The sequence below is a fragment of the Macaca nemestrina genome, chromosome 2 (genome assembly GCF_043159975.1).
Source record: "Macaca nemestrina isolate mMacNem1 chromosome 2, mMacNem.hap1, whole genome shotgun sequence".
Lineage (NCBI taxonomy): Eukaryota > Metazoa > Chordata > Mammalia > Primates > Cercopithecidae > Macaca > Macaca nemestrina.
The window spans coordinates 190,287,250-190,315,053 of record NC_092126.1 but is presented as its reverse complement, the minus strand read 5'-3'; the positions used below and the strand labels follow the sequence as shown (position 1 = coordinate 190,315,053).

Below are 27,804 nucleotides of genomic sequence, written 5' to 3'. Positions count from 1 at the left end.
AATTTTTAACACTGTATGATGTTTTTTAAATTGTGATACATTTTCAGATAATATATATTCCTCTATTGTCAGTAGCCATTTCTTCTTTAGATGAACTGGCAAGCATTATATATATATTTTGAGTGTGTGTGTGTGTGTGTGTATATATATATGTGTGTGTGCATGCATCTCTTTGGATTGTTGCAGTAGCCTAAGGGAATTGTTGCTCTCATTCAAAATCAGAATATTCATTATTTAAACTAACAACCAACACCGTACTGTACTGTACTGGGCATTTTCAAGGTATCATTTAAGCCTTAAATCAACCCTGTAATAGAGACATTATTACCCTTATTTTTAGAAGAAACTTTTCAAGTGTTTGCTAGTCCTACTTATCTAACTCAAGTTGCTAAGGACAGTTTGAGCCTAGATCTTTCCAGTGCACCAACAATTTCTAAATTTCAGTAAACAACTTACTGCTTTTAGGAATTTTGCTTCATCCATATGCCACTAGGACTCCTGTAACATAATGTGCTAAATCAAGCCTCTCTTTTTTTGTTTTGTTTTGTTTTGCTCTGAAATGTGAAAACAGTTTTCTCCTATAAATAGAAAACCAATATTACTTGCCAAAAATTTACGGCTAATTGGATAAAAAATGCTTGTCCACATAACACTGAAAATTATTTCACCAACCACCATGGGTGAATGTGGAGTAATAGACTGATTCCTATCAATACTACCTCACTGGCAATTGCTTATAAGGATCACTAACCCGCAGGCCATGCCATTTCAGGTAATTGCAACTCTATGCTTTTAGTTATTCCAGTCAAAGCTGTTGGAGTCAGTTGGCTCTTCTCTTTCTCTCAAACTGTATATCTACATCAGCATAGTCTATAAAACATGCCTTCAAAATATCACAAGAATCTCACTACTTCTTACAGATCCAGTGTGACCGCCCTGGTAACATCATCTTGCCCAGATTATTGAAAATGCTCTCAACTGCGTTTCTTTTTTCACCCTTGCCTTGAGAACACATGGACACAGAGAGGGGAACATCAAAAACAAGCATCTTATAACTATACTCATGTTTATTCTTATTATTTATTTTATTGAGTAAATTAACAATATTTGCAGTTTTAAAATTATTTTATAGCTAATCAAATTTCCTGTGTAATTTCAAATATTTAATTCATTTCTCATGTATTATTTCAAAGGTGACTGGCATTACTTTTTATTTGACCAATGAAAAAAATTGTAACCAATCACTTCTCCTATGAACAGATAGGTTTATTTAAAAAGTGGCTCAGGCAGGAATTGCTAGTGACCATGTGCCCTTAAATGCTAACTCACAATTATGGCAACTTACTGAATCAATGGTTTGGGCACTTGGCAAGTCTTTCTTCTGTTAATATCTTGCATATAAAATATTCATTTTCAGAATCTTACCTAGGGTGCACATATGGTTTTTCAACTCAAAAGACTACAGTAAAACGATGGGAAAGAAGATGCCATTAGTGTTGCCCAAGGCACAGACAAGGCCTTTGGCTTTCTTTGGAAAGAAAGACCTATGAATTGCTGATCTATACTTTTTGTTAAGATCCATTTTTAAAGGGTGTCATGTGTAGCCTAAGATATAGCTTGAAAGTTGATATGAGTGGTGCTTTGTGACAGACCCACAGATGTTCAGCACATGATATATTTATTTTTTACCCCAGTGGCCCTTATAAAAAGGGCTAGAAAATCAGCTTATAACAAGCCAACTAATGACATGATATAGAGAGGCCTCTGGTTCAGTGACTGTTAGTACAGCTGTGTCCCATTACATGTTAGATACCTAGAACATACTTGCATTCTGAATGGCATTTATCTTTTGAATTTCAAACATTCCTACCATAAATAAGGATTTTATGCTTTTCACAAATGTTTCACAGTTTAGTCTAGGGAATACTGAAAGGTTGTTTTTACTTAATGAAATTTAGCCTTTAAAGTTTCCTGGGACTAAGACGAGCATTTTCTGAGCACTCACCTCAACAGACCTGCCTCACTCTCCTCTATGTCCATTCTCTGCTATCCCCTTAGCCTGGAGAGGTGATAATAACTTCAGTTTCACAAAACCAACAGTGTGGGCACCACATGAGAGCTGGGTTTTGATCATGGTTTAGTAATTCCCTCTTTGTTACTTCTCCCTAATAAGAGGTGTCTAAGTCTAACATAGAATTGCTACACTGGTGCTGTGGGAAAAGCAATATTTTTATGTGTATTTTGTTTGCAAAATGCACACTATGTCTAAAAGGTATTTTAAGTGAAAATATGAAAGGGTGACAACCCCCTCAAAGTCCTGATTATAATTTGAAGGTACTGAAGACTCATGCTTCTAAAATAGAATAGTATGACACCTTAAGAAAGGTTATGTGAGATGACCTCACTTCTGAAATAATGACCACAATTGTTTCTTTTTAAATAAGTGTGATGGTCCATCTCATCTTCTTCAAGCTGCTATTCATCAAGAAGATGTCCGTTTCTTTTTGGGATGAACATATCTCCTATCTTGAGGAATGAACCAGGAAAAGAAGGAAAGTCATTACTTGTGTTTCAGGCAGGAACTCAGTCATTTTCCTTTTGTCCTTCAAATAATTGTTGAAATGGTGGGAGATTAGCCTAGATAGTGACTGCTGCAGTAACAACTGCTGCCTAGAAGTGAGCTTTATTCCACCTCCATGTAAAGAAAGCAGCTGTCTTTCTATTGCAGTTGGTGCTAGGCAGCTGCTTTTACTTTCTATATTTCTTTGGAGAGCCCTTCATCTTAAATACAGTCACCTGCACACGGCCTACACTTTTTTTAGTCACAAAGGTTACAACAAGAAAGCTTCGTATGACTCCTGTAGTGAGCAATGCAGAAAGTAATATGGAAAGACAGTCCTTGAGCATTGTATAAGGAGTGTACTGTGGGGATGTTGGGAGATGGGGCAAGGGAGAAGGTGTTTAACATGCGTGATTGGCTGTTTGTGAAAAGCACCAGATTGTCAGATGGCAGGATGTATACAACATGCGAGGAGTGGCAGGAAAGGCTCTAGTCATCAGTTCTTGTCCTGCACAAAAAAATTCATAGCACAATGAGAACCAAAGATATCTCCAATAAATGAAGTTTTCCTTCTTCCCAGTTAAAAGAAAATATTCTCATTGACCCAGGTTATATTTACTAACTCAAACTGAGATTGTAGTCTGGTGTATGTTTCAATCTCCTCTTTCCTCCTAGAGTTTTACTAAAGATTTATGCAAACCCAAACTGTGATAAGATTTGTAAGATGATTGACTGTGGCACCAAAGAAAATAACTCTTATCATTTCATCCTATATAAAGCTAGCTAGCTATCTACTCTCTTTTTAAACATAGGTTTTGGTTTCATGAATAGATTTGCAAAGTAATTTTTCAATTATATTAGTCCATATATTAATGAAGTTTCTCCAGAGAAGCAGAACCAATAGACTGTGTGTATCTATCTATTGAGAGAAAAATAGAGAGGGGGTGGGGGAAAGAAAGGGAGAGAGAGAGACAGAGAGAGAGAGAGTGTGTGTGTGTGTGTGTGTTTAAGGACTAGGCTCATGTGATTGTGGAGGCTGTCAAATCCAAAATCTGCAGGGTAAGCTGATAGGCTGGAAACCTAGGGAACGGTTGATATTGCAGCTTGAGTCTGAAAGTGGTCGGAAGCTAGAATTCCCTTGGTCTTAAGGGTTCTCTGTTTTTTCTCCTAAGGCCTTCAACTGACTGAATGAGGCCCATACATATTATGGAGTACAAGCTGCTTTACTCAAAAGTGTACTGATTTAAATGTTAATATCACCTGAAAAACACCTTCACAGTGAGTCCAGACTGGCGTTTGACCAAATATCTGAGTATCATGGCATAGCTAAGCTGACATATAAATTTAACCATCATAGTCAGTGGTATGTGTGTGCATGCACATGATTGCTGTTTCTCTTTTGAGTTAATTTCTAGACTATATTTTTTAAAGAAATGTCAAGATAAATTGATACGAAGAAAATATGAATCTTTGAATTTCACCCACTGACCATATTGGAATTCTCTTTTAATGGATCTTCATTCTTCCTTGAGAGCCTTTTTTTTTAGGTTTTTCTTGGAAGACAATGCCCAGTGCATCAGAAAGTGTCCCCTCGCCTAATCCTATTTCAAATATATTGTTTCAAAATCTCACTTGGATGACCACTTATCAATAGCAATGTAAACTGACAAACTGGCTTGTGGAAAAGGCACACTATAGGTTGTTTTAATTGGTAAATATTTTCATGTCAACATTATCCTTTTGGAGATCACCTTCTTATGTGCCCTCTGTGCATGGAATTTCAGGAATAGTGTCAGGCCTGATAAGACAGTTTTCACTACACTGTTTCCCTTTACCGACTTTTGAGAGGCATCCTTATTTTCAGGACAGTGCTGTGACTGCTATTAGTACCACTTGAGGGCTTATTAATCATCTTTGGGTACTGCTATTGATGAAATCTCTAAGCTCAGTGATTTTTTCAACCAGAATTGCTTAAAAAAATCACTCAGAGGCCTTTCAGAACACCAGTATTTACCTACTCCAAGCCAGTCCTACAGATGCAGAGTCTGTGAAAATAAGCATAGGGATTGTCATGCGCGTCAGTGTGAAGAGACCACCAAACAGGCTTTGTGTGACCAACATGGCTGTTTATTTCCCCTGGGTGCAGGCGGGCTGAGTCTGAAAAGAGAGTCAGCAAAGGGAGATAAGGGTGGGGCCGTTTTATAGGATTTGGGTAGGTAAAGGAAAATTACAGTCAAAGGGGGGTTGTTTTCTGGTTACAAGGTGCTCAGTGGGGGAGCTTTTTGAGCCAAGATGAGCCAGGAAAAGCAATTTCACAAGATAATGTCATCGCTTAAGGCAAGGACCAGCCATTTTCACTTCTTTTGTGGTGGAATGTCATCAGTTAAGGCGGGGCAGGGCATTTGCACTTCTTTTGTGATTCTTCAATTACTTCAGGCCATCTGGGCATATACGTGCAAGTCACAGGGGATGCGATGGCTTGGCTTGGGCTCAGAGGCCTGACAGGGATCCCTAGTAGCACATGCACATTTAAATCACTCTACAGATGAATCTGGTCAACAAGCACTTGGGAAGTTGTTAGGAAGAAAAACTTTCCCAGTTGCAAGGCTGCAGACAAGCAGAAAATCTATAGCTCCTTCACATTACAGCTTGTGCTTCCATGAACTGCCTGGCCTGAGGCCATGCAAATTGAACTTGCAGAAAGAGAAGTTCCGTAAACCCTTGTTAAAAAAAAAACAGACTTATTTATACTAATATTATCTTGGCCTCAAAAAGGCAATACTTGTTTTTCTAGACTTTATGTAAATTTAAAATACTGTCATTATCTTATCAATATCCTCTAAATCTATTTAATTCTGAAGAATTGTGTTAAACCTGTTGAAGAGTAATGCTGAGATAGTCAATCAGTGTAATGTAGAGATTGTACTTAAAACTGTTCATTAACTAATACTGAGTTATCTTTTCTTCTACATTTTCATCACTCTTTGCTACTTTTAAAAGATTTCCTTAACATTTGTTTTATAAAGTGACTTTACTTCCTAACAATGAAATTTAATTATTCAACTTCATTCCAACAATATTTGTTGCATACCGTTATGTGACCAACACTGTGCTGTATGTTATGGGGGAGATAATGATAATTAATACCTACTTTCTACCCTCAATGAATGTATAATTACCTTAACATTTATTCAACTAAATATAGTTTGTGTAAAGAAAACACATCATAATAAAGAAAAAGAATGATTATTCTCCGTCTGAGAATAGAGAAAGGTGTTCTTGAAGGGATGGGGTTTGAGGTGGACAATAAAAGGTAAATAAGGATGTAACAGGAGCCAGAATGCTGAAGACTGGGAAAGGGAATGAAGAGATTGGGAAGATAATTGTCTCCTCAGATATAGCCTTTCAGCTGAGCAGGGAAGAGGGGAAGACTAGAAGGGCAATGTTGGATGGAATGGTGATGTGGCTTAAAGTCTACAATCTTTTGAGCGGATTTTATTAGTGCATTGGAGTGGACACACACTTCCATTTCCAAACATATTTAGTCATGGATACAAAACATAATGCAAATATAGGAACTACAGGCATAAGAGCAGATACAACATAGCTTTTCACTTTGGTTTGTTTTTCCACAGGGCAACACTTGACTGTCTGTGCAGCAAGGGCCCTGCTAGACTTGGAAACATAGACTAATGTTGCTGCACCATTGCTTGTTAGTACTCAGTTCTGTGTCATGCATTCTAGAAAAAAATAACACCAAGAAATTGTGTTCATCAGTTTAAGGGAGTATTCACACACATTGACTTCCTTTTGGTTCCTGAACCTACTCAGCATCAACAATACCGACAAGTAGAGAGGAATAGAGGACAAAGCAGTATGACTGTCCTGATGTCCTTGAATAGGGTCTCTGCCTCCACTTTCCCTTGAAACAGAAAGCCCATTTGCATGCAGAGCCTGCCATGCAATTTCTTCACCTGGACAGAAATGCATGGGCATTTTTTCTTCATTTTATATATAGTGGTGCTTGTGTATGATATAGATGGTTTGGGATGGGTTTAGCAGAAATGCTTGTTGATTTTTGTGTAGAAAAGTGACACAATCAGGCCTATGACTTAGAAAAATAAATGAAGATGCAATTAAAATAAACTAGTTGACACATGAATGATAACTCAAATGAGAGATTATAAAGGTCAGAAATAAACCTAGGGAAAGGAAGGAGATGACCTTTCAGAGATTAAAACCAGAATCATTAAAACCATGACCAGTTCTGTGTCATGCATTCGGGCAAAAAAAGGCACCAATAAATTACTTTCATCAGTTTAAGGGAATGTTTACACATGCTGAGTTCCTTTTTGTTCCAGAACCAACTCAGCATCAACAATACCAACAGGCAGAGGGGAATAGAGGATAAATTGACCAAAATTGAATGAAGGAGCAAGGGGAGTTGTAGCTCACTCAAACCTGAGAATAATTTAAACATGTGTGGAATAAAGGATGATAATGCCATTGCTCAAGATCAAAAACATGAATGCCTGATAATATACAGCATTTTAGAATTGATCAAATTAAGGCAAAAAACATATTTTGTGCAGGTGGTTGTACTAAGTAAGCAATTGACCACTAAGATCTGATTCTTGGGAAATATCTTAAATATAAGTTGTATGTTTGAGAGCCATGAGAGTTGAAGAGAAAAGGGGTAGACAACAGAGCATGGAATTTAATTTTAAAATAGCATCAAATAAAAGATCTTGGGAACAGCAACAGATACCTGCTGAGTACAGATGGAGTCAACTTTGGAATCAAAGCCCAGACTTTAACTGGGAAACAGTCACCTACAAAGTCATTTATGAAATCTTACTCTATTTTTGCCCTCTCACTTAGTCCTCCTCCAGGAATATAAGCCTAATGAGGGTGGGGAATTGTTGTTCACTTTGTTCATTAGTGTATTGTTGATGTATTTCCTCAGTGATTAAAATGTGCTGGGTATTAAAAAAAAAGTCTATTGAATGAAGATGTAGCCAGTTAGCATGTCCCATAGATCCACCAGCACAAACTCTCTTCTGTTTCTATAACATCCTTTCTAACTTCACTTGATATTACTAACTTCAGGTTCTCATCATCCGTCATTTTGATTATTACAATAGCCACTAGTCTTCAGTTGCGTTTCCACCTCATGTGTTTTACAAAGTTCCTTAATCCAAGTGCTTTACTGTGACTTACAAAGCCCTCCATGACCTGTTCTAAGACTACCTGCCGATTAATACATTTCCATTTTACGCTCCATGAATACATTTTCTTGTAAACTTGCATAAACCCACTACAGTTTCATGCCTTTTAAAATCTATTTATATACACATATAGAAATTTCGACTATTTGCCTTCTTCACCTGTTCATTTCTCATCTCTCAAAAGTCAGTTCATGAGTCACTTCCTGCAGAATGTTTTCCATTTCTTCACTAGAATAAGCTGGCCTCCCGTGTACCCCATAGGAATCAGTTTCTAGCTCTGTTGCTGCTCTTACAGATGAGGTGACTCCTCAAAGGCAGGGACCTAGCTTTCTCCATGCTTGCTGAACTCTTGATAAAATCATTGCCAGATTAATCACATTGGCAGTTTCAATCACATAACTTAGCTGCTTCAAATAATGGCTTTCATTACACAGGAGATAAAAAAAAAAAGACTTCTTAGCCTCGAAACTAAGGTTCCTCTTATGTGGCATCACACAAATCTCCAGTCATAATTTCCTTTACTCCTTGTTACAAAGATACATTTAACTCTTTCCTATTCTCCAGGACATTTTGAAAATTTAGCAACCTTCACCTAAAATACACTTAATCTATATGCATGTGTTTAAAATTTTTAATTCTGCAAGACTCAGACTAAGTGCCAGCACTTCGTTAATTTTTCTCTAATTCTTCTCAGCTGGAAATAGTTGTCCTTTTATCAGAACTCCCATAGGGTTATAGAATCGGTTATCTGTATTCCTCTATTCTAATTTGTATTAGAATGCTATTTCACATGCATTTAATCTTTCATACTGCACTCTACGTTCCTTGAGGGCATGACCAAGGCATGGTCCACATTTGTCTCCTTCATGGTGACTAACTTGGGCCTTATCCAATAGGCATTTTTATATACATTTTAAGTGAGAGAGCCGTAAGAAGAAGAAGAGCTGAGTGGGAGATCGCAGTCCTAGTGGTTTCATACAATTAGATCAGAATACTAAAGCATGTGCTGTTGGTAGTTGTGAAGGTATGGACTTTTAAAAAATTATTATTTTAAGAGAAAACTGAGTGAAATTTGGGGACATAATTTAGATCATAAGTGTTAGAGTACATCATTTAAAGCAATCTTCATTAATTAAAAAAAGACAAAGCAGAACTATAAGGTAGTATATTAGTTAGGGCACTCCAGAAAAACAGAACCAGTGGGTTATATAGAGATATGTAAGAGGAGATTTATTATGGGGATTTGTTCACATAATTATGGAGGCCAGGAAGTTCCACAGTCTGCTGCCTGGCAGCTAGCGAACTAGAAAAGACTGATACAATTCCCTCTGAGGCCAAAGGCTGATGAACCAGGGGAGTCGATAGTTTAACTTCCATTTGAAGTCCAAGGCCTGAAAACTGGGGGGTCTGATGTTGTAATTCTTAGAATTAGCAGACCCAAGAAACAGGAGCTTCAATATCTGAGGGCAGGAAAAGATAGATATCCCAGCTCATGAAGAGAGAGCAAATTCACTGCCCTCTGCCTTGTTCTATTCAGGCCTTCAGTGGGTTGGATGATGCCCACCCACCTTAGTGAGGGTAGATCTTCTTTACTTGGTCCCTCTATTAAAACTTCCGTATCTTCTAGAAACACCCCCATAGACGCACCTAGAAAAAAACACTTCACCAGCAATCTGAGCATCCCTTAGCCCAGTCAAATTGACACATAAAATTAACCTTCATAGTTAACAACCATTAATTTTCCAGTTTTTCAATGTGGAAAACCAACGCAAGGATGTGAAGTAAGATGCCTAGTTCAGCCTGGTGTTGCTGAGTCACGATTTGAACTCAGGTAATCTGACAGCCAGGCCCACATTCTTAGTCATCATTTTCTGTGCTATTGAAGCATGTCATGGAAGGGAAGATGAATATGAATTAGCAACTTAATGACAAGCGAGGCTGGGTTTTTTGATAACTCAAGGAATTTTAAGAAGGAATGGAAACAACAACAAAGTAGAAATGAATAAGGAAATCTCTTTCTCTCAACATTGAGAAGAAAGTATAGGAGAAACTAAAAAGTCAAATTACCTGAATCAAGTTATGAAGCGAATTGGGTAAAGTATTAAGAAGTTGCTAAGCCGTGAAATAAAACAGTACAGTAGCCTCTCAAACTGGTACTGCAACTGCAGTTTTTCATCTTTTTTGTGCACCTAGACAAAACATCTACAATTTGGTAATGGATATAAAGTAAGAAAATAAAAGAACTACCAAGGAATTTTTAAAGTGAATATGGAAATTTTATTACATCTGCTCTTAAATGGTATGAAAATAAATATCTCAAGCTAGGTTCTTTGGGAAATCAACTTTGGATAGTCATTATAGATTTGTGTTTTAAAAACTCTTCATATTAGTTATTCATATATTTGCTTGTTTATTTTCATTCCAGTGATTATTTGTATTTAAACTCCTTTTCGGCTGATGATTTTGAGACATTATAATTTGTACCAATGACTACAGTCACCATAAAATTCTACTTTAGCACATTTAAGCAAAAACATCTTTTATCTGTTCTCATGTCTTTAAATTTCCCTGGAGGATTACTCTCTTTACTCATTTAATGAACATGCCCTTAACTATCTTTGTCTTTTTGGTATCTATTACGCTGGAATCTTTTCATTCTGGGTCCATTTCTACCACGCAAACTGAGAAAGAGATGATAGAAGATAAGATGAGATGAGATAAGATAGACTGATGCATGGGCTGGTATATTTGTATTCCTTATAAGGAGATTTGTAGAGTTTCTCTCTCAAAGTACTGACTGTCAGCCAGGGCCCTCCTCCAGTTCAGTAATCCACAACTATACCGTGTGGAACATTTAGATTGTTTAAGGGAAGTCTGTTAATGGGAAGAGTTTTTCTAATTTGTCTTCCTCTACTTAGATTATTAGACAAGGCACAGTGATACACATACACACACACACACACACACACACACACACACACACACACACACACATATATATGACTGAGATTGACAAGTAGCAAAGTTTTATGACTGGATAATTTATTATATGGAAATTTTTCATATCCTAGTCAACCCTGCTTACCTGCATTGAAGAGAAACAGTTTCTGAATGACTCAACATTTGAAGAGTTACTAGAATATGTCTGGGGTGGACTTTAGTATCAAACCAGTTGTTTCTGTAGGGCAATTCTCTATGATTCACTTCCAGCCTAGGGAGTTATCTAAAAGCTTTCTTCAATTCTAAAACAAAACAAAACGAAAATTAAAACAATTATAGCAGAGAGAGAGAGGAAAGAAAAAAAATGTCACTACAAATTTCTTCATAATTGATCATCAATCTGGTCTGAAACATTCAGATAAAATTGGCATTGACATTTGCTCATCTTGGAATCTATAGATTGATCCATCTGACGTTTTGGAACCAGTCAGCCTCAGTGGGATGTGCTGACAAAAAGGCAGGGTATGTCAAGACAGGAGTTCCTAGGACAACTCATAGCTTTGCTAGTCGTGACCTAGAATTGTACAGGCTTCATATACAAATTTAGGGCTTAAATACTTTATAGTGTGATGGAGACTATTGGTTACTTCCAGCAGCCCCCCTCACTCTCATACTTAGGTTCAAGCCTTTATATTCCAAGATATTTTTAAAAACACAGCAGCTTTTATTCATATATAGCACAGATTTTTTATTCCTTCTAATTGAAAAAAAAACTTTGCAATTTGCAATTGGCATATGTGCCACTTCTAGGAATGCTCTTAACCACTTCATCAAACTTGGCACTGTCTAGATGTTGGTTTTGATTGCCAACCTATGAAAGAGAAAGGAAATCACAAAAGAGAAAATTAACAAGTGAGCACGGTTCCAAAATTTGTTCTACAAATGTGTTTTAAATCAAATGAATCATCCTTTGGCACAAGTTATTCACTTTATAGTCATTCATTTGAGCAGCTTAGTCTCTGTCTCCTACAGACTGTGGTTAACATTATTCTTGATGAATGAGACAGTTACCTTAAAACATAAATAAAACAAATAGAATAACTTAACATCTGACTCTCAAAGGAAGGTATGTTATCTTACCTTGCACTGGTAATATATTTTAAATGAAAGTATTCAGAAATCAGCTAAAACCACAAAAGAACCAAGGATATGTCTACATAGAACTGCTGCATGGAAAAAGTAATTTGATCAAATACATGTATCTTGATTAAGAAAATATGTGATCTTTCCAAATATTTTATCAGTTTTCTTTTCTAGTCTTTTCACTCCATAAAAGTGGTTTCCATTCTTATTGTTTTTACTTACTAATTTGATTAAAAGTCTCCGGCACAAAATAGGTTTCACGCCATAAAGTATTGTATTTATTGCTGAAATTAACATTTTAAAATTAATTTCAAGTCTTTGCAGGGGCAAAGACTTACAAAAGTAAATAATTATGTAAATCTTAACCTGTAAGATAATTTTTTTCTTGTTATTTTTTTGTCATCCCATTTAATCTTTACTTTTAAAGAAATTATATTGCTAATGTAAAATTTCTTCCAGCCACTTTTTGAAGTGAATCCTTAGGCAAGATAACAACCTTTTAAATGTGTAGAACAATTTTTTTTTTTAATGTAGGCTTTATATAGGTGAGTTTGCATATATTTCTGCATCGTTTTCCAACATCCGTCTTACCTTACAAAACAAAACTCTGGGTGTAATAATTGTGAAATGGCAATGTTATTTCAGAACATTCTTTTAGCAGCAAATGGGAACTCAGAGAGTCAGAAACAGAAAAGATTTCTGTGTAAGCCCACTGGTCTCATTCCTATGTGACAGGTGTCTCTTTTGGTGAAGTCTGCTAGTCAGTGGAAAACCAGGATATCATCATCCTGCCGTGAATGAGCCTCTCCCAGTGGAACTCGCTTATCTGCCTCTGTCTCTGACTCCTACTAGACTCCAATTCTCACTCACCATGAGAATTGACAGGAAAGATTTATTCAGAGATATATTTAACCTCACTTTTAATCCTAGATCAGCCTTCTATTTGTGGGTTTGTTCAACGTATTATATTAACATAGAACTAAATTGCATTTTATAAGGCTTTGAGATGTAGAGGATAAGGGCAATGTCATTACATGGTTTTATTCATTCTAAGTACTAGAATTTAACTCTAAGAGTCAAATAGAGTACATTTGGTCTGATTACTATGAGATAGGCATCATTCAATACTATATATAATAAATATCAGCTTTTATTAAGACAACAAAAGGATTTGTTAAAAATGAGTTCCTGAACTAAAAGCTCAAATATGTACAATTATATACTCAACACACATACACACGTACTCAGAAATATAGTCATATATAAAATGTTCAGCAAGATATTTTCTTGTAGCTTGGGAATTGGCAACTAGAATTAAAAAAAAAAAAAAATCAGGCAAAAATACACCAAATATACCACATACAAAAGAGAACTGCGAACAGTTGGGGCCAGACACATCTTGAAGCGTTTTTAAGAGGAATTAAATGGGTCCTTGCCATGTAGACCTCTGCAGAATCATCTGAAAACGTCATGAGTGCCTACAGAAAGCTAGCACACAATAGTAAAAGTCAATATTAGTCAATAAAACAGTGGACGTCGACAAATACAGCGCAAATGTGTGCATGGCTAAGTATAAACTCTTTATTTTCCACAGTCTCTCCACAGTCCTCCAGCATTGGAACAGGGAAGGAAGAGACGTAAATGAGCTGATTTTTTTTCCTCTTCCACCCATGAAATTGCTTTTTTATATGGTTATACACTGGGCATTAACAACCAAAAGTGAACAGCAGGGTATGCGATATTACAGCAATTTCATCAAAGAACAAGAACTTGAGGTTCAACAGATCAGAGGGTCTCTGTTCTCTGTATTTCCCTTTTTAGAAAATTCCCATTGGTCTGGTCTGCATTAGGATGTCTGCTTCTTGTTTGAGGGCCAGCTGTCATGATACATCTTAGTTATTTCTTGGGAATTTCCAGGAATGACCAAGTAATGAAGTAGCTCTTATTTTCTAACCTGAGAATGCCACATTCTGAACACGGAGCAGAATAAAAACTAGATTTTTGGTTCAGAATAGCCACCCAACTGAGAGTAGTTAGATAAATAGAGACTTCATTGAACTGAAGTGATGCTACTAACTAAACTTCTATCTAACACCACAAACTATCCTCTATTCCACCATAGCAACTGTAGGTCCTGTTAATCAAATAATTTTTAATATTTTCTGTATCATAGCTTACAACTCAAATTCACAATTCAAGAATAAGTTTGAGGCATCGATGTTGCTGGGGTAGAAATATATTTATGTATGTGTGTGTGTTCACTCTGTGTATACATATGCTTGTGTGTTTGTGTGTTTTTTTGGTTTCCCTAAACTTTGTCCCACTCGAAGCCAAAACTACCCAATGACACACAATGAGCCATTAACTAGAATAAGCCTAAACTGTTAAAGTGTCTTGAAAACCCAAATAAAGCTTTATATGGTCTCGACTGTCACCAGTATCCCTAAGTGTTTACAATGATGCAAGGTCTCTTAGTCTGAATTCTCCCAGAAGTAAGCATTGAGATGAGAATTTGAATATCGGTTGTTTATTTGGGAATAATCCCTGGAAACACAGGCAGGGGAGCAGAAAAATGAAACAAGGAAAGGAAGGCAACCACTGAAGAATGAGTATTCATCAGTTTGCTCTGTGGGAAACTGGAGCTTAATCCTGTTGCTGAAGAGTGGGAGCCTGTGTGGAATACTTGCTTCTGAGTTATCCCGCACTAGATAAGAGGAAGCTGGGGTATTTATACATGAACTCTTCATCAGTCATTGACTGAGAGCTGTTCCAAAGATGCGAAGTCATTGAAGAGTATTTGTTTTTATCCCCAAGACTCTCAGCCTAAAGTACATGAACAGAAGTGACTCTGATAACAAAAGAAGCCCTCAGTCATATAGATTAAGTAGCTGACACCTTGAAATTGGAAAGTTGCCCTTATAGTAAATTCCAAAGGGATATTTTTCAGACACAAACAAAATAGGCCCATTAGGTATCCTGGAGGAGTTGTAGCAGTTCAAATCCTTCAGTGGTTAACTGAGATGATGATAGGTTCCATATGGATTTGAGGGAACATAGTATCAGAGGGTAATTTGTAAAGAAATCCAACTCTAGTGATGAGAATATTCCAGATCTCCGTAAAGGCAGGCGATACATCTGCCTTTTTCCACTACTTTAACCTTCATACCTTACATGGCACCTGGCGTATAGTAAGCACAGAAAATCTTGAATGAAATCATTTTATGATATTTACTTTAATAATTTTTACTAAACTGATAAGCAAAGGTAAGCAAAAAGGAACATATAAAGAGATATTCCGTACATTATTAATTTTAAAAAGACCCTAGAACCATAATAAGGGGCACTATAAGACTAATTACAATTGTTGCTTTATTGAATGAAATGCAAAATTGTCTTTGAAGCAATTTTCAAACAATTCCAGAATTTTTTAGATTACTTTATAATTAAATAAAAGAATACATGTATCTAATATATAGTGATTGGTAATTGAGCTTTATGTAGGATGTGTGTATATAAATATGTATATATATATACACACACACACAACTAAAGGTGTATATTTGTAATGTGTATACATATTATAGATATTGTATATACATATAAATTTGTCCTCCAAGTTGTACCTTTAAAATTCATACAATCAGATTTTGTATGAATTGTAAAATTCATACAATCGGATTTCTTTTACAATCAGAAAAAAAGAAAAATTCTTCAGTTTTCTTTCTTTCTATATCAACTGTGAATAAATGATTTTCTAACTGTTGTAGGGTTTCTGATGACTCGTATGGTTTAAATAATTTATGTTTTAATTTCATCAAATATTTGTGTCCATATTTTTGTGATTTTCATATTCATATTTAAAAATATAAACAGTCTCCCCTATACTGCATGCCTTCCACCTATATTTGGATTAAAGTGTGTTGATAGGATTTCAAAGTCAAAGGTTGACACTAAGCCTTCAGATGCCAGTTTTCACAGCAGCCACTCTTGGGATAGTTTGTCATCGGCGTTATTTGCCATTTCCTTAAATGAACATTGGTAGTTAGCAATTTGTAGTCCATAAGGGCCTTTTAATTTGTCTTCGAAAAGTGGCTTCGAACATATGTTATTTTGTTAAATTATAGACGTTAACTGAATAAATTCTTTGGTTGCATGTTTTCTTTCTACAATCACTTGATTGTTTCCTATAAAACCCTGCTGACTTTTTATGGAATGTGTTGGAAAATTTTTCTCACAATTTTCCTTCTGTGCCTGTAGTTCTTGGAGTTGCTTCCCTCATTATAAATTTAATTGCCAGGGGTTTTGTCACAGGAATATGATCTTTTTTAATTCAAAACTTTCATTCTGCTTATGTTGATTGTTTTTTCTTATCTGATTTCATGTCCCATCATGTTACTAAAACCTAGTGGTGAATTACCTAAAGCGCTTCCCAACCTGTCTCTACATTCTTTTAATGAAGAGAATACAAACATTATATTATGTGTAATTGCCTGTGCATCAGATGCTTTATATTGAACACAAATGTTATGGACGATTCATTTCATATGTACCCATTTGCAAACTTTATATATTGTTTAGAACCAACGTCTGGTCTTACTGAACTCTTATTTCAGGATCTCCTTTTAGAGATTAAACCAACCCATTAAAGCCAAAAATCCACTTAACAGTTATTCCTAAGGTTAACAAAGAGTAAAAATACCACACTTTAGCCATCCAGGAAAGCAAGGTACAACATAGATTCATAGATGCATATATGAAAACCAACTGTGAACCACTCTAGAATGCAAAGGGTAACAAAACCCACTTGTATTTGGAGAATAGACTACCAGACTTTGTAAACTTCAAGTTTGTTTTGCCTCTAGCATTTGTCCTTTATTTTATTTTATTTTATTTTTTTGTTCCTAGCTAGGTGCATTTTGAAGGAAATTTAACCTGAAAAGCGTGTTTCTAAAGCTAAACCACAGACTGTGCAATGTGAATAATAATGATTCTTGGCTTATTGTTTTTCAATTCCAGAAGAAATCTGACAGACCAGGCCAGCAACACTTTATAATGCTTGTATAATAGTTTCATGCAGATCTTTTTTTCAACAAATGGCTCTGAAAATTAGAAAAAAAAAATATGGAACACAATAGAAAAATATTCAAAATCATTCAAAGCCATATAATTAGTTTAACTACCCCTTAATTCTGGTAAACCACATGTACTACTTTTTACTTCGCGTTATTCTTTTTTAAAAATAAGTGTATTGGCAAGAACAGAAAACCAAACATCGCATGTTCTCACTCATAAGTGGGAGTTGAACAATGAGAACACTTGGACACAAGGAGAGGAACATCACACACCAGGGCCTGTCACGGATGGGGGGCTGGGGAGGGATATTAGGAGAAATACCTAATGTAGATGATGGGTTCATGGGTGCAGCAAACCACCATAGCACGTGTATACCTATGTAACAAACCTAGACATTCTGCACACGTACCCCAGAACTTAAAGTATAATAAAAAAAAATTTTAAGTGTATTGGGATATATTTACATCTCATGAAATCCATTCATTTCAAGTGGACAATTCAATAATTTTTAGTTACTTTATTGGCTCACGCCACCATCCCCAGAAATCAGTTTTACAGTGTTTCTCCAACTAATTAATAATGATAAACTCATCATTGCATTTTGAACTATTTTTCATGCAATTCTAATTTAAGATCATTACATGGAATTTAGTTTTTTACAAATAAAACTCACCATGAAAAGGCTTAAGTTTACTTCACAAGCTTGGAAATAATGTTTAGAATCTTTTCACACTTTAGGTAAAATGTAGTATCTCCCTGTAAAACTGAAGTCTTCACAGCTGTGTTTGAGAACACTTGCTCTATATAGGCTAATGACAATTTTCTGTTAGCTATTGAGATTAACAATTAGAAGTGCAGGAACCAAAATACATACATTGGATTGAAAGCCAAAGCCTTGAAAGAAACAAGTATTGCTATATTTGTATATGCATGATTTTCTTTTTAGCTTTACTTATGAAATCCAAAAATTGAGCAGCTTAAGACTATTTTTTCTAATGTGTTAAAATTGTAAAAGTATGTATAAAAATCAATCAATAAGTTCTCAAAATTCTGAGATCAATTATGTGAAATATTCATAATGGCCAAAATAAGTATTGATGCAATTTACTTATTTGGATGGTCTTAAGAAATAGAATCACTCCAAAATTTATGGCTAGCTAAAAAGTTACTTGACAAAAATTCTTCAGATAAATTAATCCTGGGCCTGGAACTAAATAGATCAAACCACAAGCATCACGGAAATTAAGCAGCAGGTAATCTGCTTCTGCAATTTCCCCTTCACTTTCTGCTCAGATTTTTAAAAATTTCTGTTTGTGAGATATAAAGTTATTCATTGCCACTCGATGTTTGCATTTCTTAATCAAGTAATATGGGGCAGAGAAAGAGTAAATTTGTTTGGGAGAAAAAGAGACTGAGAAGTATTAGTAAGCCCAAGCATAGACAATGCAAATTTTACAGCCAAAATAGAAATTTTTCAGGCATGATTGCTTTTGGGAACTCTGTAAGTCTCTGCTGGCATTCATTTTGTTTGTATAAATATGCAAACACACCCAAATTAGCATATTCCCTACCTGCACCCTTCAGACAGCTAAACTAGAAAAAATTAATCCACACAATATCTTTTTGTAGTACCTAATTTGTTAAAATGTAATTGAAATTAGAGTGAATATTAGGATTCCAGTTATAATTGTCAAGTGCATTTCACTTCTTCCTATTATATTTTTAGGTGATTTCTTCTGAGTTAAAAAATAAAGACTGTGCTCTTCAAGAGTGTGCCTGTGTTACAAATAAGTTTCTGGTATCGTGGTAACGTGGAACTAGGGCTTCTCAGAAAGATTTCATGGTAATCAAAATGGTTTACATCGTATATAGTGACCAAGCAAAATTATTCTTATTTTCTGAAATACTATATTGTCCCATTTTTTTAAGCCCATGAGTATTTTTATATGTGAGTCAATCGGATAGCTCTGAGTTGGTTTCTAAAATCTGATTTCCTAATGTTTGAATTGACTTCATAAGTTTTCTGTTATGGGAGGTTTGGGATTTTGCCCCCTTAAAGGAAGGGATCAACCTACACAACGTCTCAATAGAACCCCTCTTTCTGCTTCAATTAGTCTTTGTTGTATGTTGGGTAGGGTTGCCAGGCATATACAAGCCATATGGGCCAGGCATATATAGGTCATATGTTAAGCAATTTTTTTTCTGTTTCCGCACACATGGTGAATAATATTTTGATGCAATGCATACTTCTATGTTGTCCACCATATTAAAACATTTTGAAGAGAGATAATTCCCTCTGAAAACTCATGAGTCATGTAACAATGTAGAGTTAAGCAATAGTGACTCACTCAGGCATGTGATATGTATAAGGACAATTGTCATTCCTGTAGGAGGAAATCAATTTCTCACTCGCCTCAGAAGGTATTTATGGGAGAATGAAGTTATTATGGAACCACAGTTGAATGTATATGTGCATGTGTCTGTGTGTTTTTGTGTATATTTCAAAGTTGACTCCTCAATTAAAGTTAGCAGTTTATTATTTGTCACACAGACCCCAAACACAACAGGGTTTGTGTATGATGCCTTTGATAATTCTGGTCTGGTGTAACAATGCCCTCATTTTCTTTTCTTACTTATACGGATGAAAGGAGCCAGCCAAGACTAAACAAAATTGTTTATTTTGAGCCTCAACAGTACCAACCAAGAGGAGGTAGTTCTAGAAAAGGGGTTTAGCTTACAATTTAGTATAACCATCTAATTAGCAATGTAAATTGACTAAAATCATAGGGGCAAATCAGCAGAGCCACAGAGCCACACATAGTAAACCTGTAAGTTTAAGAATACCTACTCTTTAAACAGCATAATAGGTAGTAGCTTTTTTTTTTTTTTTTTTTTTTTTTTTAACATGAAGTTTTGCTCTGTTACCCAAGCTGGAGGGCAGTGATGCAATCTTGGCTCACTGCAACCTCCGCCTCCTGGGTTCAAGCATTTCTCCTGCCTCAGCCTCCCAAGTAGCTGGGATTACAGGTGCCTGTCACCACTCCTGGCTAATGGTAGTAGCTTTTTAACCAAAGCTACTATAGGCTGGTTTTAAGCCTGTGTATAAGTTAAACATCAAAGACTGCATCATAGGGGTCTTTCGTGTCTGAATATTTCTGTCCCCTCCACATTTATACGTTGAAACCCAATCATCAGCATGGTGTGATGGCTCATGCCTGTAATCCCAGCACTTCAGGAGGCCGAGATGGGTGGATCACTTGAGAACAGGAGTTCAAGACCAGCCTGGCCAATATGACAAAGCCCATCACTACTCAAAACACAAAAATTATCCTGGCATGGTAGCACATGCCTGTAATTCCATCTACTGGAGAGCCTGAAGCACAAGAATCACTTGAACCTGGGAGGCAGAGGTTGCAATGAGCCACGATTGTATGACAGCACTCCAGCCTGGGTGACAGAGTGAGATGTTGTCTCAAAAAAAATTAGGAGGTGGGCCCTTGGAAAGAAGATGATTAGGTCATGAGATTAGAGCCATCATAAATGGGATTAGTGCTCTTATAATAAAGGCTCCATAGAGCTACCTTGTCCTTCCATCATGTGAAGACACAGCTGGAATGCTCAATCTGTGAAGCAGGAAATAGACTCTCACCAGACACAAAATCTGCTGGCACCTTCATCTTGAACTTTCCAGTCACCACAACTATAAGAAACATGCCTTGTTTATAAGCTTTGTAGTTTGTAGTATTGTTATAGCAGCCCAAACAGATTAAGATGAGATCTCTGGGTTTAAAGAGTGAGAAAAAAAAATTACAGCAAGTTTGTGTACATGCCAAATAGCCAGCTATTACTTTAGATAGCTTATTACCTCTTTGTCAAGCATAGTTCTTTTGCTTGCTTGAAAAAACTTCTAGATGATATTTCTGTACTGCAATTGCTTTAAAATGTGGCAGCAATTTAGGAACTGGGAAACAGGCTAAGGTTAGAACAATTTGGAAGACTCAGAAGAAGACAGGAAAATATGGGGTAGTTTAGAATTTCCAAGAGACTTGGAAGACTTAGAAGACAGAAAGATGTGTTGGTATTGCGGGAAGTCAAGGACCCTGAACAGAGGGACCGGCTGAAGCCATGGAAGAAGAAGATAAATTGTGAAGATTTCATGGACATTTATTAGTTCCCCAAATTAATACTTTTATAATTTCTCATTCCTGTCTTTACTGCAATCTCTGAACATAAATTGTGAAGATTTCATGGACATTTATCACTTCCCCAATCAATATTCTTGTGATTTCCTATGTCTGCCTTTAATCTCTTAATCCCGTCATCTTTGTAAGCTGAGGATATATGTCGCCTCAGGACCCTGTGATGATTGTGTTAACTGCACAAATTGTTTAAACAATATGAAATCTGGGCACCTTGTAAAAAGAACAGGTTAACAGCAATGTTCAGGGAACAAGGGTGATAACCATTAGGTCTGGCTGCCCGAGAGCTGGGTGGAACAGAGTCATATTTCTCTTCTCTCAAAAGCAAATAGGAGAAATATTGCTGAATAATTTTTCTCAGCAAGCAACAGCCCTGAGAAAGAGAATGCGTTCCTAGGGGGAGGTTTCTGAAATGACTGCTCTGGGAACGTCTGTCTTTTACAGTTGCAGATAAGGGATGAAATAAGCCCCGGTTTCCTGTAGCACTCCCAGGCCTATTAGGATGAGGAAATTCCTGCCTAATAAATTTTGGTCAGACCGGTTCTCTGCTCTCAAACCCTGTCTCCTGATAAGATGTTATAACTGACAATGTGTGCCCGAAACTTCATTAGCAATTTTAATTTTGCCCTGTCCTGTGATCTCGCCCCACCTCCATTTGCCTTGTGATATTTTATTACCTTGTGAAGCATGTGATCTCTGTGACCCACACCTTATTTGTACACTCCCTTCCCTTTGAAAATCACTAATAAGAACTTGCTGGTTTTATGGCTTGGGGGGCATCATGGAACCTGCCGACATGTGATGTCTCCCCCGGAAATTTCTCTCTTTTGTACTCTTTCCCTTTATTTCTCAGACTGGCCAACACTTAGGGAAAATAGAAATGGACCCACATTGAATTATTGGGGATGGGTTCCCCCGATAATGTGGGAAAGTTTGGAACTTCCTAGAGACTTGTTAAATGGCTTTGACCAAAATATTTATAGTGATATAAACAATGATGACCAGGCTGAAGTGGTCTCAGATGGAGATGAGGAACTTCTTGGCAACTGGAATAAAGGTGACTCTTTTAATAGTTTAACAAAGAGACTGGTGACATTTTGTCCCTGCCCTAGGGATCAGCAGAAGTTTAAACTTGAGAGAGATAATTTAGGGTATCTGGTGGAACAAATTTTTTAGTAGCACAACATTCAGGAGGAAGTAGAGCATTAAAATTAGGAAAATTTGCTGCCTGATAATGGAGTAGAAAAAAAAACCCATTTTGGGGGGAGAAATTCAAGCTGACTGCATAAATTTGCATAAATAACAAGGAGCCAAATATTAATTGCCAAGACAATCGGGAAAATATCTCCAGGGCATGTCAGAGATCTTTTTGACAGACCAGGAAGCCAAGGAGGGAAAAATGGTTTTGTAGGCTTGTCCAAGGACCCCCTGCTGTGTGCAGCATAGAGACTTGTTGCCCTGTGTCCCAGATGCTCCAACTGTGGCTAAAAGAAGTCAAGGTATAGCTTGGGCCATGGCTTCAGATGGTGCAAGACCCAAGTCTTGGCAGCTTCCTCCTAGTGTTGAACCTGCAGGTGCCCAGAAGTCATGAACTAAGGTTTGGGAACCTCCACCTACATTTCAGAGGATATTGAAAATGCCTGGATGTCCAGTCAGAACTTTGCTGCAGGGGCAGAGCCCTCATGGAGACCTCTGCTAGGGCAGTGCAGTAGGGAAATGTGGGGTCCCCAGTGGGGCACTGCCTAGTGAAGCTGTGAGAAGAAGGCCACTATCCTCTAGACCCCAGAATGATGGATCCACTGAGAGCTCATGTTGGATGCACCTGGAAAAGTCACAGACACTCAACACCAGCCCACGAAAGTAACTGGGAGGAGGACTGTACCCTGCAAAACCCAAGGCTCTGGGAGCCCATCTCTTGCATCAGCATAAATTGAATATGAGACATGGAGTCAAAGGAGATTATTTCAGAGCTTTAAGATTTAATTATTGCCTTGTGAGATTTTGGACTTGCATGGGCCTGTAGTCCCTTTGTTTTGACCAACTTCTTTCATTTGGAATAGATGTATTTACCCAATGGCCATATCCTCATTGTATCTGGGAAGTAAATGACTTGCTTTTCATTTTACAGGCTCATAGGCAGAAGGGACTTCACTTGTCTCAGATGAGACTTTGGATTTGGACTTTTGGGTTAATGCTTGAATGAGTGAAGACTTTGGGGACCATTGGAAGGGCATGATTATGTTTTAAAATGTGAAGACATAAGATTTGGAAGGGGTGATTTATAATCACCCTTCCATAAGATTTGGAAGGGTGATTTATGGGTGAATTATAATTCCCATAATCCCCATGTGTCCTAAGAGGGACCCACCAGTGGGAGGTAATTGAATCATGGGGGCAGTTACCCTCATGCCACTCTCATTATAGTGAGTGTGTTCTCATGACATCTGATAGTTTTATAAGGGTTTCTTGGCCACTTCACTCTGCACTTCTCCTTGCTGCTGCCATGTGAAGAAGGAAGTGTTTGCATCCCCTTCTACCACGATTGTAAGTTTCTTGAGGCCTACCCAGCCCTGAGTAACTGTGTCAATTAAACCTCTTTCATTTATAAATTACCCAGTCTTGGGTGGTTCTTTATAGCAGTGTGAGAATGAACTAATACAACCTCTTTCACAGTGAAGCATTATATTTAGAAATCTATGATTATCCACTAGATTTTCAGAACCATATCATATATCTCATATATATGAGATTGCTCTAATTCTGTTAGGATACTGTAGGATATTAAAAGAAGACCTTTATATTTTTATAAAAAGGAATATGTTGATTAATTGATAAAATGAAAAATAAGATTTCATTTTTGTGAATTTATGCAATAAATGACTATGAAATGTACAGTTTGTTTGTCATTACTATTTAAAAATTTTTTATTTCTCCATGCTGAAAAAAGAGTAAGATTATAAATTGTAACAAAATTCTCCAGTCTTTAAAACTCCTTTAGATCTTTAAAATTCAATGATTAAAATTTTGGAGTTTTAGTCTTTAGAAAAGACTAAATCTTGTGTATACTGTTATCAAAAAATCGGGGGAGGAAATTCTGGTCAAAATTTATTTTCAGTGTATTGTGTCTTAGAATATTTTTCTCCCAGCACAATTAATTCTATTGAGAAAATTACTTTTCTTTTTACTCTAGAATTTGAATAACGTAAGTTTATAGAGTGTAGTCTCTCTTCTAAGCACATTTTAATTGCCATTTTTGTTTTAATTTTATTATTTTAATATCAGGGGCTAAATAGAATTTATTTTTCAGAGGAACCTGCCACAAAATATGCTGTGTACTTTATTTCAAGGCTAACCAAATTCCATGGCTAGATTTATGCAAAGTCAACACTATGCTAGGCACCTAAGATTCTGAGGGACATACAGTCTAGTGGGAAGGCATACTGTAAGCAAATGATGTAATTACAACACAATGCAGTGGGCTAAATAATAGGAGAAGGAGCAACTATACTATAAGAGGCCAGAGGAAGGAGCTGATTAACTATTGCCTAAGGGACTCAGGAGAAACTTTACGAGGGAATTACATTAGCAAAGGATTTTGGAGAATAATGAGGAGTGGAAGCAGTTTTCCAGGTGGAAATAAAAGATACCTAGTGTTGCAGACAGGGAGTACAGCATACACAAATAATTGAAAAAAAGAATCGTCTTTAGAATTTTTGCTTTGTATGGAAAGCAATAAATGACAAAGCTGGTATGTGTGTTGCAGTCTTGTGAGGAGCACTAAATAACAATGAAATGAATTTCAAATTTTGTATCCTACTGTAGTCCAAAGTTTCCCAGCTCTTTGTGATTCTAAGAGTTTTCTGCTATTGTCTTCTTAAAAATACAGATCTCCAGACCATTCTGTTGGAGCTTATTATTTGCTTAACACTTTAGAGAACCTAGATTTGAAATTATGTGATTTTGAAAGAGAGGGGAATCAATGTTTCATTTGCTTTATACAATAATTCATCAAAATGTATAGAAAGTTGAAATTCTGAAACTATTAAGCTGAAAGGCATAGAATCCAATGCAGGTGGTAAATGGCAAGGGTTTGAACTAAGCCACAGCTGGAAAAGTAGAAAATTGATCAGCTTTTGGAAGGTGGACCTGATTGGCATGCTGAATTATTGGTGAGAAAGAAAATGTAAACTATAACTCTGAGATTTTGAAATGGATACACTGCAAATTGATGAGGCTTTGTAGCTAAAATAGAAAATCAGAACACCAGGTTTGGAAAATCAGTGTAGGAATAGTGAGTTGGAGAACATTAATCTATGAATGATTATGCTAAATCAAACCCAAGAGGATGTCTGGATTTAACAGAAGTGTTCACTTCTGAAAAAGCTGAGTAGGAAATGTTCCTCAGTAGGCATTGTAATGAATGGTAAAGAAAAATAAGAGACTAATGCTTTTAAAGTCATGTCTGATTCAAAAGAAAAATCTTTCAACCATTTACTGCATATATTTTCCCATGGAGATAATTTTTAAAAGCTTTGGCTCACTTAGAAAAGAAATCCTGAGCCCTTTTTGTTATTACTTTAACTTGTCCAGTCTCTAAACCACAGAGATACCTCAGAGGTTCATTAGAAATTCCCAAATCTAGAAAGAGGAAGGTCCCAATAAAAACAAATGAACCAAACCAGATCCTTTAGGGGTTGAAAATTGAAGTTTTCACTTCCTGATTTTAAGGAAGGGTCATATTTTAGTGGCAGAATAATGTAGATTTTAAAACACCATGATTAAAACAAAGAATCCCTTCCATGTCTGTCACTAGATCTGGCATACACATGTATCAAATGTAATTCTAACACAAATTGTGAATGATACAAGTCTCATCCCTAACCAACAGGGAGACATTTTCTGGGTAACATTTTTACTTTTCTGTTGTAATTTGTTTTTCTATTATTTTACTGAATGTAGTCAATGACTCAGGTTACTATGTGCAAAAATCTTCCTTCTGTACTTCAATTAGATGAAGAAACAATCTTTTAGAAAAAGTTCTTCTCTACTTCTCAGCTGAGGTTCAATTATTAACTTTTTTTTTTTAAACTAAGTCTCACTCTGTTGCCCAGGCTGAAGTGTGGTGGTGCCATCTCGGCTCACTGTAACCTCCGCCTCCAGGGTTCAAGTGATTCTCCTGCCTCAGCCTCCCAAGTAGCTGGGATTAAAGGCACACACCACCACACCTGGCTAATTTTTGAATTTTATTAGAGATGGGGTTTTGCCCTGTTGGTTAAGCTGGTCTCGACCTCCTGACCTCATGATTTGCCCACCTCAGCCTCCCAAAGGGCTGGGATTAAGGCGTGAGCCACTGTGCCTGGCCAATTATTAACTATTAAAAGTGGTACTTTGGCCGGACGTGATGGCTCATGCCTGTAATGCTAGCACTTTGGGAGGTCGAGGCGAGGAGATCACTTGAGGTCAGGGATTCGAAACCAGCCTGGTCATGATGATGAAACCCCGTCTCTACTAAAAATACAAAAAATTAGCGGGGCATGGTGGCATGCTCCTGTAATCCCAGCTGCTCAGGAGGCTGAGGCAGGAGAATCACTTGAATCCCGGAGGTAGAGGTTGCAGTGAGCTAAGATTGTGCCACTGCACTCCAGCCTGGGAGACAGAGCAAGACTCTTGTTTCCAAAAAACAAACAGGGTACTTTGCATGTCTCCGTCATACATCTCAACTAGTCATTGCATGTTGCTATTTCAAGAGGCTGTCATTGCGGTGGCCTGGACTTAGGGAAGAAAACACTGTGAACAAGTCAACACTTGGTTTCCAGAAAGTTATGTCTTCTTAGAGGAGAAATTGAAAAATACTTTTTTTTTTTTTTTTGAGACAGAGTTTTGCTCTTGTTTTCCAGGCTGGAGTGCAATGGCATGCAATCTCTGCTCACTTGCAACCTCCATCTCCCGGGTTCAAGTGATTCTCCTGCCTCAGCCTCCCTAGTAGTTGGGATTGGAGGTGCCCGGCACTATGCCCAGCTAATTTTTTTTTTTGTATTTTTAGTAGAGTCGGGGTTTCGTCATGTTGGCCAGGCTGGTCTCGAACTCCTGATCACAAGTGATCCACCTGCCTCGGCCTCCCAAAGTGCTGGGATTACAGGTGCGAGCCGCTGAGCCTGGCCTGAAAAGCACTTCTATACCAGCTTTTATAAAACACATACTACTAGGTAACATAGGGTAAAAATATCTGTCTAGTCCTGTCATGATCAAAGAAGCAGTTGAAAGAAGAATGGATTGAAAGCATCACGCATTTCCACTGTCACACAGTTAAGAGTTTCCTTAGTACTGGCGGTGTTTGGAAGTTTTCAGCAATGCTGTGTAAGTCTGGAGGATGGTCAGCCGTGTGACTCAAAAGCCACCCCTCCTTCTTAGTCTTAACTATTTTTCTTCTTTATTTGCATTCTTTTCTTTTCTTTTCTTTTCTTTTTTGAGACAGAGTCTCGCTCTGTTGCCCAGACTGGAGTACAGTGCCGCGATCTCAGCTCACTGCAAACTCCGCCTCCCGGGTTCTGGTCAGCCTCCGAGTAGGTGGGACTGCAGGCGCCTGACACCACACCCCGCTAATTTTTTGTATTTTTTGTATTTTTTTTTTTTTTTTTTTTTTTTTAGAGACGGGGTTTCA

At 37.0% G+C, this 27,804-nt stretch overlaps 1 protein-coding gene across 4 annotated transcripts in view; it reads left to right on the top strand.

Moving 5' to 3' along the window:
• LOC105477414 (EPH receptor A3) overlaps window positions 1-27,804 on the top strand; it is a 357,860-nt gene that overhangs the window by 245,824 nt on the left and 84,232 nt on the right. The window lies entirely within an intron of this gene.